At 35.8% G+C, this 16,985-nt stretch overlaps 1 long non-coding RNA gene across 1 annotated transcript in view; it reads right to left on the reverse strand.

Moving 5' to 3' along the window:
- Nucleotides 1–1,003: 1,003 nt before the first annotated feature.
- The window catches only part of LOC115432800 (uncharacterized), a 21,180-nt gene continuing 5,198 nt past the window's right edge, over nucleotides 1,004–16,985 (reverse strand). Inside the window, exons 2-3 of the long non-coding RNA XR_003937253.1 lie at nucleotides 15,123–15,130; nucleotides 1,004–1,016 (exon numbers count right to left, since the gene is read on the reverse strand). This is a non-coding gene — a long non-coding RNA (uncharacterized LOC115432800). The remainder of the gene's footprint in view (nucleotides 1,017–15,122; nucleotides 15,131–16,985) is intronic.

Consider the following 16,985-nt stretch of genomic DNA (forward strand, 5'->3'; position numbering starts at 1 on the left):
CAAACATGTTAGTGCAGATCAGGTTTATGAAGAACAGCACAGTTACAGTAATGGTCTGAACGTCGAACTTCAGTCTGTCAGTATTCTCTGAAATATCGTGGACCAAATCTGTGGAATAATCTAAGACCTGAACTTCAATCAACATCTACTTTATCATTGTTTAAAAAGCATCTGAAAAGGACTTTAATTCATGAAAAAATGTAAGGCTGTGTATCACTCGATTTGTATTTGATGATTTGTAATGTGGATTGCATTTTTATTGTTTTTACTTTAGTTTATTATTTCAGTTATATTGTATTTTTTTAATTCTTTTTTTTGTGTGTATGGTTCATTTCAGGGGAGGTATTCATATTAGCCTTCTTTTTGGCTTCTAACCTCTCCTGCACAATTTTGTTACTTGTTTGAATGTTGTTGTTTTTTCTATTGCTGTTTTATTTTGTGCCAATAAATTAACCATTAACAATGTCAGTGTATGAGATGATGCATGAGCGTCCACTGTGTCGGCTGATATGGAATTAAGGCAAGGCAGGTTTATTTCTATGGCACATTTCATGTCCGAGACAATTCAAAGTGCTTTACATGAAACATTAAAAGCATTACAGCAGGGAAGCAATAACACCCCCACCCCCCCCCCCCCCCCAAAAAAAAAAAAAAAAAAAATCCAAAACCAATAAACATAAAACAAATAAAAACTTTAAGCTTAAAAGAAACAGTGCAGATCTGAACTGATGAATAAAAACTCTATTGAAATGCAGCTGAGAAACTAAAACAATAAAATCCATCAATATACAAGAGAACAGCTGTAGAATAACTGTACACTGGAGGGACCGTTATGCATGAAAGGGTTAAATGTTGATCCACGAGCTGCCGAGATGAAAATAACCTTTGAACTTTTCAACATGGCGGAGAGCAACAAGGGATTCATCGCATATGATTAAATAGCATTTATTAATGCACAGCTGCCGTTAGCTGATGATTTTGCATATTTATAGTATACACAATTAGCAAAAAAAATGCTGTAGCAGATGAATCAACAAGTCCCAAACTGTTTTACCCAAGTAGCAGGTTATGATAAATGGCCATTTTTCATTTCCCGTGACAACAAAAGCACTTGAACACAACGCCCTTGTATTTTCAAATTCACAAGTGGAAAGGTCCTTCTTCCCGATAGCTCGTGAAGGCACCATTTTCTCTAACCCTCAGAATCTTTTAAGGAATTCACAATGACTGTCTTACTGCGTCCAACCTCAGAAGTGATGACACATTGCGAGAGGCCTTGCTTATGCAGCTCAACAATCCGACCACATTCAAAGCTTTTTGTTTTGTGCTTTTACCATCAGGAGGTCATGACAGAAAATGACAATGAATCCACATTTTTGCGCAGATTTTGTCCTTTAAAGGCTGTGGTCTTAAACGTTTGATGGTCAGATGAACAGCCTATTTCAGTTAAATTGTTGTTTCTCATTAAATTCCTTACTCTATTTTTTTTTTTTTTTTTTTTTTTTGTCTCACACCCATTTCTTCTTTTTGCATTTTGAAACTCTACTTAGAACCTTCTTAACCCTTTCATGCATGAATTATGAGAACCTTAGTTGAGATTTTTGTCTCCTGAGTGTTTTTATTCCTCTTTAGGCATGAAAAAATCAATGCGATTGAATATTTTTTTAATGAACCGATATTTCATGGAGTTACAAAAATGTCCACTCAGCTGGACACCATGTGTTTAATTTTTAAAGCAAAGAAACATGTAATTAACCCTTTCGTGCATAGTGGTTACTGCTGTTCTCTTGTATATTGATGGGTTTTGTTGTTTTAGTTGCATATCAGCCAACGCAGTGGACACTCATGCACCATCCCATAATACACTGACATTCATACCATTACTGTAACTTGGCTGTTCTTGATAAACCTGATCTGCAGTAATATATTTTGGTCTTAATCAGTTGCTGGTTGTTATCAAACTGTAATTAACAGTTTTCTCAAACAAAAAGTTCTTTTTTTTTTTTTTGCATATTATTTCCATGAAGTGAGTAATAACTAGTATTAGAGTATGTTAAAATGTGAGAAAACATCAGATTAGCAGCATTAAAAATGTTTTTATATCATAGTTTTCACACAGTATATCACTTTATTATTGTTATTATTGCTATTTTTTGTCACTTTAGCCACTTTAACATTCTTGTTTATATTGTTTATATTTTTATCTCTTTAATTTTCTATTGTATTGACGCATACTGTTTTGCACTGCTGTACACACTTCAATTTCCCCCTTGGAGGATTAATAAAGTATATCTTATCTTATCTAATCTTATCTTATCTTATCTTATCTTATCTTATCTAATCTTATCTTATCTTCGTTTCTGATGATGGGTTTTAAATACATGTTCCTTTCCTTCAAAAATAAAATTCATGATGTCCAGCTGACTGGACATTTTTGTAACTCCTTGAAAAAAACCTTCATTAAAAAGAAAAAAAAATTCAATTGCATTGTTTTTTTCATGCCTAAAGAGGAATAAAATCACTCAAGAAAAAATATTGACAAAGGTTCTCATAATTCATGCATGAAAGGGTTAAAACCATCATCAGAAAGTGATAAACTATGTGAAAATTATGAAATAAAAACATTTTTAATGCAGCTAATCTGATGTTTTCTCACATTTTAACATACTTGAATACTAGTTCTTACTCACTTAATGACGATTATATGCAAAAAAAAAACAAAAAAAACTTTTGGTTAAGAAAACTTTTAATTACAGTCTTATAACAATTAGCAATTGATTTACATTCAAATATGTTAGTGCAGATCAGGTTTATCAAGAACAGCACAGTTACAACTAGAGAAGTACTCGGAGAGCGCAGATCTCCACCAAGGCACATCAATCATCCGTCCGTCCGTCCCCCCCCCCCGTTTCCACCAAAATTTAATCATTTGTTCCTTGTGCTAGTATCAACATTTCCTGAAATTTTCATCCAAATCCGTCCATAACTTTTTGAGTTATCTTGCACACGGACAGACAAACAGACAAACCAACACCAGCAAAAACATAACCTCCTACGTGGGGGTAATAATGGTATGAAAAAACCCATGAATATACAAGAGAACAGCTTTAGAATAGCTGTCCACTGCAGTGACCACTATGCATGAAAGGGTTAAGATCCAACAGTGCAAAATCTAACGTCATGCAATTTTTCCACTGGTCTTACATTTTTGATCAGGAGTGTATGTGCTCTTGTTTGTAAAGCAGCACATTGTAGAGCCGGCTGAGTCGTTCGTACATTGAAGGAAATCTTCAGAGCAGCTGAAGAAGCCTTGAGTGAATCTGTGACGAGTGCTGTGTTCCGTTCAGACATGTGAAGGCTGATGTCAGAGCCGGTCTGTCCATATGGAGCAGATGTTCTAATCTAATCAGACACTTCCACCATGGCCTTTTTATTGCCTCAGTATCCAGCAGATGACATGGATTTAATGGGCAGGTGGCCGTGAGGTAGAGCATCTGGGGGGTTTAAACAGCTCACTGGAGGCCACATGGAGCAAGAACAACACTCTTTATACACTCATTCAGCCATGGACCGTCCAGAGACAGGCAACGTCTGATGCTTTACATCAAGAGTGTCACTCATTTTAGCTCAGGGGCCACATTCAGCCAAATATGAGCTTAAGTGGACCAGACCAGTACAGTAATAGGCATTATCACAACTCAACTCTTAGGCTGTGGCAAAAAGGGAAACGAATGAGGCGCTAAAAGGCAAACAGTGATTTATTAACTCAAAACTAACAACAACTAAATACAACATGACAACGAAAGAAAGCCATTCGGGAGGAGCAGGACCGGATGGACCAGACCAGAGAGGAGACCCGAGAGAAAGAACATCCAGGTTGAGCCGCTTAACCCTGTAAAGCCTCAACCATTAAATCACTGACAGAAAATTCCAGTTCTTTGAAACCGGAGCCTTTATTGGCCCTTCTGAACAACCCAAAAAATTTTTGTTCAAATATCAAGTTCCATGTATGAGTTTCAATTTTGTATCATATTTGATACATAAGGTCTCTATACTCAAATATTATTATTTTTGACCAAACAAAAACGTAATATAAATAAATATTTTCAAAATTTCAGATTTTTCAATTTCAAAAAGTTCTGCCTCCTGACAGTCTTGCAGTGGCACTGGAAAGGCCTCTGGTGAATGAATTCCTCCCCCCTGGTGGATTATCTGTGTATTGTATGTACACTGAACAAAAATATAAACGCACCACTTTTGTTTTTGCTCCCATTTTTCATGAGCTGAACTCAAAGATCTAAAACTTTTTCTACGAACACAAAAGGCCTATTTCTCTCAAATATTGTTCATAAATTTGTCTAAATCTGTGTTAGTGAGCACTTCTCCTTTGTCCTTTGCTGAGATAATCCATCCACCTCACAGGTGTGGCATATCAAGATGCTGATTAGACAGCAGGATTATTGCACAGGTGTGACTTAGGCTGGCCACAATAAAAGGCCACTCTAAAATGTGCACTTTTACTGTATTGGGTGGTCCAGGGGGGTCAGAAAACCAGTCAGTATTTGGTGTGACCACCATTTTCCTCACACAGTCTTCTTCATGAATTCTCTGAAACAGCTTTGGAGATGGCTTATGGCAGAGAAATGAACATTCAATTCACAGGCAAAAGCTCTGGTGGAGATTCCTGAAGTCAGCATGCCAATTGCATATTCCCTCAAAACTTGTGACATCTGTGGTATTGTGCTGTGTGATAAAACTGCACATTTTGGAGTGGCCTTTTATTGTGGCCAGCCTAAGGCACACCTGTGCAAAAATCATGCTGTTTAATCAGCATCTTGATCTGCCACACCTGTGAGGTGGATGGATTATCTCAGCAAAGAAGAAGTGTTCACTAACACAAATTTAGACAGATTTGTGAACAATATTTGAGAGAAATAAACCTTGTGTGTACACAGAAAAAGTTTTAGATCTTTGAGTTCAGCTCATGAAAAATGGGAGCAAATACAAAAGTGGTGCGTTTATATTTTTGTTCAGTGTATCTAATTGTATACATCAGGTTTTCAAGAAAAAAATATCACACTGATCATGTAGAGGGCTTCAAAACTCATGTATCAACTAGAAAGAAGACCTCCACTAAGGCAGATCAGTCACACACACACACACACACCCCAGTCACCACCAAAGTTTAATAATTTGTTCCTTGTGCCAGTATCAACATTTCCTGAAATTTTCATTCAAATCTGTCAATAACTTTTTGAGTTGTCTTGCTAACAAACAAACAAACACACAAAGCAAAGTGATTACAAGGTAAATTGTATTGTGTTGGCTGATATGCAACTAAAACAACAAAACCCACGAATATACAAGAGAACAGCTGTAGAATAACTGTCCACCGTAGCGACCACTGTCCATGAAAGGATTAAATTAAAGTCATCTCAGATACGACAATAACAACTTCTGAATTTTCTGTGGGTTTTCATGAACATCTTAATTAAATATACACAATAAAATACAGGAAAATATGATTTACAGTGAAAAATGTCAAATACCGAGGATGATATTATACTAAATGATGATAACTCACTTAAGAAAAGTTTAATAAAGAGAAAAATTCATTTGGGTACTGCCACAAATTACCACTGGGTTTTTTAATTGAGTGGTGTAGTACAATATGGTGTATTGCGTGATGTATCATATTAAACCAATACAAGAGTCCAACTGACATTACATGATAGGCTCCAGGAGATTGAATGGAGGTAATAGTGAGAAACATGAAAACATTAACGCCAAGAGCTTTACTTCAAGATTCACAATGTGTGTCCTTCAGACAAATTTCAGAATAATATCACAAGTTTTCAATGAAGTTGCGCATCTCTCATCATCTGGATCATTTGGTGTGAAGTGGCCATAAAACTCATTCCAATCTGTGAGAAGTCAGTCTTTTTGTTCCGACTAAATCAATCCCGTGAAGTTTTTAGCCTTGACTCATGCATAGACTGTGTCAACATCTATTAAGGGCAGTCAAACAGAAAGCAAACCATTACATTACAAAACAAACAGAGGAATACGACTCCACTTGGATATATTTTACTTGCAGAGATGTAATATTAGCGCTGTGGGCTGATGAAGAGGCAGAATGTTGTCTGTTTTAGCAAAAATAAGTAGTTGTGATGCTCCCTATAGGTACGAATGTTTGCTTATTTAACCCATAAAGACCCAGCGTGACTTTTCATAGGAATTTTTCTGTATTTTTACCCTCTCTTAAGTGATTTATCACCATTTACTCATATATTACGCTCTATATTTTGCATTTCTATGTGAACATAAGGTATTTTCTTATATTTAATGTACTGATGTTCATTAAAATTCAGATTACAGTTGAGGGTTATTATATCTAAAACAATAAACTAAAGAAAAAGATTCTTTTTTTCTGCAAATATATTGTTGACTGAACATAAAATAAGTGTGTCTACCCACTGTAATTTATCAAACTCCATGGGTTTTACTGGTGAGTCAATGGTGTAGAAGATGACGGTGTTTCCACGGTAACGTCCAAATAGGTCATATCTGATGGCCATGAAAAGATGACAAACTGTATTTTACACCAATTATTTACATGTATTAATGGAATAAGTGGATCAACAGGTATTAAACATTTTATATTTAGGAATGATTTTGGTCACTGGTGGATGTTTGGGTCTTCATGGGTTAAATACCTGCATCTACACTACTTTTACTTGTCTAGTTTGCACTTAATATATCAGATAAACATGTATCAATATCTGACTTTTATTCACAAATTCTTCAAATCTGATGGTCTAATCCAGTGGTTCCCAAACTTTTTGGGCTTGTGACCCCATTTTAACATCACAAATTTCTGGCGACCCCAGACATTCAAAAATGGAGATTTTTTTTTTTTTTTTTTGCTAAAATTAATTTGTTTTTGATCATGTAATAGTTTGCTATACTATGTTGCAAATAAACGTTAATTTTAGATGACATTTAGGCTATATAATGTATATTATTCTGGACAGAGGCAGTAAATCCAGGTGTACATTACTGCACAAAGTGAGAATTTGATTTTCCTTGGTCAGGATATGTACAGTCAGTCCAGCTGTGATTTACAAGGCTGACAATTAATACTGAACAAACAAGAACTCAAACTATGAATTATGAAAGAGCTGCAGCGTCTGAAACTGACCACAATGAACATTTGACAGATAAACAGAACCACAGTGCTTCAGTTTCAGCTTCAGAGTTTGTCATGTCTTTTATGGATTGTTTGTCTCTCAACTCACCATATATTTTTTATCAGTACGTTTTTATTTTTATTTTTTTTTCAATTACTAGAAATTTCAGGTGACCCCATTTGAATTCCAGGCAACCCCACGTGGGGTCTCGACCCCAAGGTTGAAAAACACTGCTCTAAGCCCAGATAAGTTGAGTATACTGAAAAAAACTGAGAAGAGTGGTTGCCTTAAAAAACATAATGTGCTGCACACTTTTTGTCCACCTCTGCCAAATCTAGTGTGAGATTCTGCTGAAAGTTACTGCCCTATAATTTATAAATACCTACTCAAATATATATAATACATGCATATACGTTACTCTGCTTACATGACATAAGTTGCTTTTCCATTGACCCTCAAATCGCGTGACTGTAACTTGCACATAAAAATTTACCTCATGGAAAACGTATATTTTTATTAGTAAATTTTTATTTTTATTTTTATCAATTACTAGAAACTTCAGGTGACCCCATTTGAATTCCAGACGACCCCACTCCCGACCCCAAGGTTGAAAAACACTGATCTAGCAGCAGAACTATTGATTGAATACATACCACACTGGGTTTATAGATTGCCAGCGACCCAGAATAGATCTGATTACATTTTGGGAGAAGTAGGTCAAAGTTAAAATTTTTTAATTTTCAAAATCTTTTTTCTTCTCCCATTTACTTATAATGGGGGAGATTTCACATGTCTGTAAAAACATCAATTTTGTTTCAATTTACCTCAAACTTGGCACATACAATTGTGGAAAAAATTATTAGACCACCCATGTTTTCCTCAATTTCTTGTTCATTTTAATGCCTGGTCCAACTAAAGGTACATTTGTTTGGATAAATATAATAATATAATTCCAGGCGACTCCGCTTGGGATCCTGACCCAAAGGTTGAAAAACACTGAATTAACCTTACTTTTTCTTTTTTATCTTTATACTATCACTGTGTTCTTTGGTATCTCATGACACGTTCTTATGTCTTGGGCTCACTGTTGGTATTCTTGCTCTGAGAATCCATTCCAGTAATATTGTATACCCTGAAATACCTCTGTTTGATTTAATTTGTTCAATGAAAATGAAAGTAAAAATGTGATTGCAAAAAAAAAAAAAAAAAATTCCATTAACCGCTCGTTTTTTGACACTTGTTTGTGAACAGACCACACACATGGACTTTTTTCCACTGCGCTGTGCTTTTAGCTCCTCTGTATGCAGGAACACGCCTGACATGCTCAGTCAGTCACATGTTTTACATTTTACTGCAGTGCAGCTGTCGATCATGACGTGATCATCGATTGATTTGAAGCACCAGAGAGAGAGAGAGAGAGAGAGAGTCGTCATTCTGCACCGGGGATGACATTAAACACGTGTCTCAGCAGGACTTCATTAGGAAGATTGGAGTTTCATGTGCTTCCGAGTTTATAGGATCACAGGGACTTGATGTGCAGCTGAGTACCTGCTGCAGCATCTGGATAATGAAGGCTTGTACGCACAATATCACATAGGAAAAGCCTTCGGGGAGTTAATACAAGCAGATGCTGATGTCGTACAACGTCACACGAAACATGGGAAGAAAGGTGAAGAATCAATCAAATTAAACCGTAATGCTTTTTTTTTTCTGATTCACTTAAGTTTTGTCTATCTTAATTAGAAAGAGGAAAATAAAATTATGTTTGCGCATGCGTATTTAAGCTTTTTCACGTTTTTTTTTTTTTTTTCTTCATCACTGCTTCATTATGAATCACGTAGAAACAGTTACTTTTGTATTCTATGTACTCAGTGTTGGATATTCCTTCAATCACAGATGGATCTTTATAGCCTCATGGTGGACTTTTTTTTATTTTATTTGTATAGAATAGAATAGAATAGAATAGAATAGAATAGAATAGAATAGAACAGCCTTTAGTGTCATTGTGTGTGCAATGAAATTAGGAATGCTAGTCCAATCAGAGTAACAATAAAAAAAAAAAAATTAAAAAAAAACAATATGTCAGAAAATAAGAATGGGGCTACAAAAACTAAAAAGCTAAATAAGAAAATAAAATATAGAATTTTCAAAAAATAAAACAAGAATAAAACTAAAAGTAGAAGAAAATAAATATGGTCATAAAATATGAATAGACACAATAGTAACCATATTAAAAAATATTAATGGTATATATATGTGAACCAGGCTATAAAATAGTGTATTTGTACCGAGGTGATTCTGGGATTAAAAAGAAAAAGAAAAAAAAAAAGGTCAGGCTTAAATGTAGTATTATGGAAAGAAAAGAAAACATATTAACTCCACATTTATGTTCTATCTCTGATAACTGTCTGATATGTTTCGTCAAGAAGCATCACTAAGGCTGAGGAACCTCACAATACATAATAATAATAATAATAATAATAATAATAATAACAATAATTATAAGGTTCTATGTTCGAGGGTCATATAGCCACAGACTGGTCTATTCTAATTATGAGGAGTCCACAACACACAGTATTTAACCTCCATATGGCTGTTTCTTTTATAAATTAGTAGTATTATGAGAAATGTTCGAAAAGAAGGTGTTTATTTAGAGCCTTTTTGCCCTTTGAAGTGCTTTATATTGCTTCATATTCACTCATTCAGACACTCATTGGGCCTCATAAAAGAAACACTCAGAGATTTGTTCTTAAATAACATGTACGAGTGAGTTAATAGAAATCACTGCATTCAGTGACCACCTTGTGCTTTTTCTCACACTTGTTGAACTTATTATTACATTACTTTACATTACTTTAGTAGCACATGAGTATTGGTATTTTATTCTGAAGCCCTTGCACAGTTCACTTTTCTTAACACTACAATATTTGTATTTTATTTTATTTTCTTACAGTCCTTTTGCTGCTAAATTGAACTGAGCTGCTAAACTGATTTTCATTGTTCCTGTAACAGTGACAATAAAGATCGATTCTATTCTGTTTTTTTTTGTTTGTTTGTTTGTTTTTTTCATGTATTTATATAAAAAGGCCTTAGTCTGAATGAATTCAGGCTTCATTAAAGGGGTCATATTTTGCTAAACCCACTTTTATTAGTGTTTGGTTCATTTATTTGCGTATTTGGACCCTAATAGTTCATAAAGGTTGAATTTGAACCCTCCAGGTGTTGCAAAACTATCTTTATATTAATTTTGGCAAAAAATCGATTGGATTTCTACAACCTGTTTGAATTCCTTCTTTATTTGTTACGTTTTATAACTAGTTACGTCGCGACATTTGCACATATAAGGTCAAGACTTCCGATGAACATTTCTCCGAGTACGACATAATTGTTATCAGCAGCAGCGGTTGTAGTAAAAACTGAAAATATGTCCAAACTTCGAGCCGATTACCTAAAATGTTCAGTTGTTGGTTGAACGGGACAAAACAGCACAGCCAACAACCTGGAGGGGGCGGGGCATGAAGTGGCTCAATAGGATTTAAAGGGCCAGCGCTCAAAATGACCTTTCTAGTGTCATTACTCCAGTATTTCTCAAACTGTGGGGTGGGCCCCCTGGGGGGGGGGGCGCGAAGGCTTGCCGGGGGGTCATGGGATCACTCCTGGGTGTTTTTTTTTTTCCAGGTTACAACATGTAGCAGGTGGAACTAGTGTTTTAGTGTTGGAGCAGCCTGGATTCATTTTAGGGACGTACAACAAACAAAACTACTGCCATGGTGATCTGTCACTGGACTAGACAAAGAGTTTAGGTTTGGAGAATGGACAAGGATTTGAGTGGAAAAGAAAAATTTGCAATGTTTGTGTTTTTGCACAGTTTGTACAGTTTGGACTTTAATGTTCTGAGATGTGCAATGTAAATGGGCTCACTGCAGCCACTGATATTGTTAAAATGTTCGTCTTTGTTACCAAAATTTGTTTGTTGTTCTAAAAAAAAAGGAACTTTATTGTCATAGTTGTAAGATAATCATGCATTTCCTATTTTTATTTGGGAAAATATTGTCTCGGGGAGCAGTCTTGTTGAGTTTATTTGTATTGTTCACACAAAAATCTAAGTTACTTTTAATTTGCACAACAAATAATTGAAGGAAAAGCAAAAAGTATTGTTACAGTATTGATATTTCTTTCAATAAAAGTTATAATTGCACCACTGTTACAATGTTGTTGGGGTTGAGGGGGGACCCTGGAGATTTTTTGTCCTCCAAAGGGGGGGCCTGACAGAAAAAGACTGAGAACCACTGCATTACTCAGAAATTGAGAGTTAAATTAATGAAGAATTCAGACCAAAGCAGAGCATTTAAAGTTTATGTAGACCACAGGGAAATGTTTTAAAATGCATAATTCAATTTAAAAAGCAAAATACCACTCCTTTAAGAAACCACATTAATGGTCTGATGTGGACTATACTATCATCGAAATGGGTCATCCAAGCATTCAGTGAAGTGAGTTTAATGATGAAAAATGTAAATATATATGCACAAGCAAAGCAATATTCATGCAAAATTAATACTCAACTCAATGGCTAACATCATTAAATGCATTTTTAGATGTAATGATTTATAGGCATGCTTCACAGCAAGTTTATACATTTTAGAGGGTTCTCGTATCTTGGATGTAGAGCCTTGGAACCAGATGTATTTGTCTGTATATGACAGATCAGTCTGCTCCTAATCAATATGACTTCCACTGAACCTAGATTGAATAGAGCCAATCCCAACCATTTACCTGAACTGGGACGGGTCACGAGTGGTTTGATAGGATGACGGGCTTCGACTGTTGACTGCTGCCTGTCCTGTGGTGTATTTGCTCTGCAGCCATTGGTCTGATTGGTTGCAGGTCTATCCAATGGCATCCTGGGACATTTTGATCTGAGCCCATTGGGAATCAAAAATGGATCAAAAGGACTCAGACTAATTATCATTTAAGAATTATTCTGCTAATACTTGATCCATTGTGGATTTAAGGGGTAGAAAGTGTCTGTAGAGTTGTCAGAAATGGGGAAATGGACACCAAAACTGTTTTTTGTTTTTTGTTTTTTTTTACTTTGTAGCGGGCTGTTTCTTTCTGTTGTATAAAATTTTAATGTTTAACTTGTTTTTGGAGTCAAGCTCAAATGTCCATTTGATGCTCTATTGCGCAGGTGTCAAACATGCGGCCTGGGGGCCAAAACCAGGCCGCCAAAGGTTCCAATCCGGCCCGCGGGATGAATATGCAAAGTGCAAGTTACGGCATCAAACTCAAAAATAGTATCATAATAATCTATAAATAATGACAACACCATTTTTTTCTCTTTGATTTAGTGCAAAAAAACATCAAATTATGAAAATATTTACATTAACAAACTATCCTTTAACAGTAAAATGTGAATAACCTGAACAAATATGAACAACCTGAAATGTCAAAAGAAAATTAAGCGCAATTTTAACAATGTTCTGCCCGTTACTAAATGTTTGTGCCTTTGTAGATCTGATCTGTAATGCACATGTGTGTGTGTATATATATATATATGTATATATATATATAGATAGATAGATAGATATATATATATAGATAGATAGATAGATAGATAGATAGATAGATAGATAGATAGATAGATAGATAGATAGATAGATAGATAGATAGATAGATAGATAGATAGATAGATAGATATATATAGATATATATATAAATGATCAGTTGAGGCATAATATTGATAAAATTGTACTTATATTTCTTAACAACTTTCATTTTTCAGGTTATTCACATCCTTTTTTATATAGTTTGTAAATGTAAATATTGGCATTATTGAATGTTATTTTTTGCACTAAAACAATTTGGAGTTGTCATTATTTATTGGCTATCATGTTAACATTTTACTGGTCCAGCCCACTTTAGATTAAATTTAGCTGAATGTGGCCCCCGGAAGAAAATGAGTTTGACACCACTGCTCTATTGGTTTGCTTGCTTTTACTTATACTTAAGTGTACTTATCGAAGAAGAGATGAGCTTGTATGAAGTATGTCAATATCTTATGATGATCACTAAACCACTTCATGTTCACCCTGGTCTCTGACTGAATAGTTAATTTGGAAACTGAATGCATATCTTTCACAATAGAATATTACTGGACCAAAATAGGTCTTTTAAGGTGATAATAAGCTAAAGTACACAAATATGCTAATGGAGGGCACTTAACAATGAAAACACTTCAGAGTCAGCGCTGCTAATGGGAAACATCAGCAGGAGTTCAAAGTACACAACCCTGTCTGTGTTATGTTTGTGTAGCATCAAAACCTTAGTGTCCACTCAGGAAATGTTTTGTTCATGCACCCAACTAGATGAGACACAAAAAACATCTTCCCACAAATCAATGGCTTTTATTTACCTGACCCGGCAGCACAGTGGCAATATTGTCTGCTGAAGTGGACTGACGCTTTCTAATTGTTTATCAGAAGGCACTCGATGGCACAATGAACACAGCTAATGGGTTTCAGCACTGAGCAGTCAATCATTGTGCTGCCACGGGGGGAATAAAAGCATGCTAACAGAATGCTCTGCTTTGACGCTTGCAGAATTACCTTGATATTTTCTCCGACCTCTTTGAAATCCACGCTGAGCCGATGACATGAACAGGACGAGTTATAAAGCAGAGGGCTGCTCGATCAACGTAATTCTCCTCCACATTCAAAGGTTGCAGGGTTCATCCATAATTCATGCAGAAAGACGACGAACAGATTGAATTGTCACAACTCTGGCTGGTGCAGACGAGAGGAATAGAAAGAGCAGGATTAGCACAGAGACTCAACATTAACATGGCTTCATGTCCACTCGCGTTAATGTGGCTAATCTTCACCCATTCTGACCCCGTTAACACGTCCGGATGTCGTATATGAGTATTAGCACGAGCCAAAAGCAACAACTGGCGTCATAAAAAGAGTTTCATCAGAATTTAATGACTTTATTTTTAAAAGATGGAATAAAAAAACTTTCATAATAGGTCAAGTTTAGCGGTGGAATTCTACTAACTACATTTATTCAAGTATTAAAACTAGTGCTGTCAAACGATTAAAATTTTTAATCAGATTAACATCCACCGATTAACAAAATCGTCTACTTATCAAAACTGTTTAATTCCTGTTGAACCACTAATCTTATCAATCCATGTAAATAATTGGTGTAAAATGCAGTTTGTCATCTTTTCATGGTCATCAGATATGACCCATTTGGATGTTCAGAGGCTCCGTAGTTACCGTGGAAACACCGTCATCTTCTACAACATTGATTCACCAGTAAAACCCATGGAGTTGGATCAATGACAGTGGATGGACACACTGGGTTTATGTTCAGTTAATGATAGATTTCACCAAAGAAGTCATGTTTTCTTCTGTTTTCTCTGTTTTTGACATACTAACCTTCAACTTTAATCTGAGCTTTAATGACCATCTACACGATTAGTGAATTAAAAATAGGGAAATATCTGATTTTCATTGAAAAAATGCAAAACACAGAGGTTAATATTGTAATAAATGCTGATAAATGATTTAAGAAAGGTTAAATATCAATAAAAAAATCATTTGGGAACTGACATAAAAGTAGCACTGGGTCTTTATGGGTTAATCGCATGGTTGTTGTGGATTCATTTAGATTAATCATGATTAAATATCATTCATTTTAAATCTGTATTAATTGCGTTCCATTTGACATGACCAAACCAACTCAAGACAGAGGGAAATATATTTGCACTTAAGGCGTTTGTCGCAAGCTGGGCAACGAGTTAGCAGAATCCCATACATACACATATGCATGCATACATACATACATATACACATGTATACATATACATATACATACATACATACATACATACATGTGCATACATACACTATAGACACTATACCACACTTACAAATCTTCTCTGTTCCTTTTTATTGTCTTATCTTTAAACATTTTTTTGAATGCATGAATTGAACTACACATTCTTAATTCCGTCTCAGTACGATTCCACAATTGTACACCTTTCACAGAAATACAGTTTGGTTTGCCATTTGTTCCTGCCCTTGTATTTTTAAACATATCTGTGTTCCTAAGTTCATAAATACTCTCTTGAGTTTTGAACCGCTTCTGAGAGCAGGGAGGCAAGAGATTATGAAGAGCCTCAAACAGGATCAACAGGGTTTGGTAGTTAACAATGTCCCAGAATTTGAGTGTATTCAAATTTATAAACTAGAAGCACTCAGAGAGTGCAGACCTCCGCCAAGGCAGATCAGAGGGCCCCCGTGGCGCCCCTACCCCCGATCACCACCAAAATTTAATAATTTGTTCCTTGTGCCAGTATCAACATTTCGTGAAATTTTCATTCAAATCCGTCCATAACTTTTTGAGTTATCTTGCTAACAGACAGACAGACAGACAAACCAACACCGGCAAAAACAATTGTTTGGCTCACAGTAATCTGCTCTCTCAATTACACATAATATTCTTTTTTGCAGAATAAAAATTGGATTGAGGTTGGTTTTGTAAGTGTTTCCCCACACTTCCACGCAATATGTCATGTGTGGAACTATAAGGGAACAATATAGCAAATATTGTGAGTTTTGATTCACAAATTCTTTAAAGCTGCCATGGCTGATATCGGGGTCGAAAATGATAGAATTTGACAATATATATGTTGCTTCTAATAACAAGTCAAGAAACTAAATGTAAATACAAAAGAACTAATCTCATCCCAGGTTTCCATTTGAAACACGAAGTAGAGAAATAGAACCACATCCAGGTCAGGTTTGACCGAACCTGAAAAGTGATTGGTAACTACAGCTGTCAATCATGTAGTTAATCCTCCTACCTGTCTGAAGACACCCATAATTAGCCAAAATCAGGTCATCAGATTTTCTACAGCCTGGAAATACAGGCAAGGAGTAGATGCACAAGCCTCATGCCTTTCAGACAACTTGAATTACAATACACTGGAATGTAAAAAAAAAACAAAAAAACAACCCCCCCCCCCCCCCCCCCCCAAGAAAAAAAAAAAAAAAAAACAACTGAATGTAGCAGCAGCATTGCAGGTTAATTTGTCAGAACTGAAAGGATCAGGACTGGATGTAAGGGGAAACTCCACCAAAGGATGGGTCACAGACCAACACTTTGTGCCACATTTAGTTAAAGTATTATCAGTCATTGTCAGTCTATTCCAACCTTTACCATCTAGAACATGCTGTATAGATTCAGGGGGTCGAGGGAAATCTGAGTCTGTCAAAGCCTAAGGTGGAAACCACCACTGAATGTGCACGACCTTTAACCCTCAGGAGGATTCGAATAGGAAACTGTCAGGTACGGTGATGAATGTAGACGTATGGGCTCAGGAGGACTTTAGGGAAACCGTTGTCACTTAATGCAGTCCACTGCTGCATCCAGGAATTCAGCTGAGTAGACAATGGGAATGTGTTGAGGTCAGATCAGTCCACTTTTCAGATAGTTCTCAGAAAACAATAAAAGTTAGGTAAAGTGTAGCAAAGATGGAGAAGACCATCCAGACTGTTATACAGGGTGGGGAAGCAAAATTTACAATATTTTGAGGCAGGGATTGAAAGACAGTGTATGACCAATTAGTTTATTGAAAGTCATGACAATTTATTTGCCACAAGAAAATTGACATAATAGAAAATGTTTTTATTCTATGTGTCCTCCTTCTTTCTCAATAACTGCCTTCACACGCTTCCTGAAACTTGCGCAAGTGTTCCTCAAATATTCGGGTGACAACTTCTCCCA

Source organism: Sphaeramia orbicularis, chromosome 14 (assembly GCF_902148855.1).
Source record: "Sphaeramia orbicularis chromosome 14, fSphaOr1.1, whole genome shotgun sequence".
Taxonomy (NCBI): Eukaryota; Metazoa; Chordata; class Actinopteri; order Kurtiformes; family Apogonidae; genus Sphaeramia; species Sphaeramia orbicularis.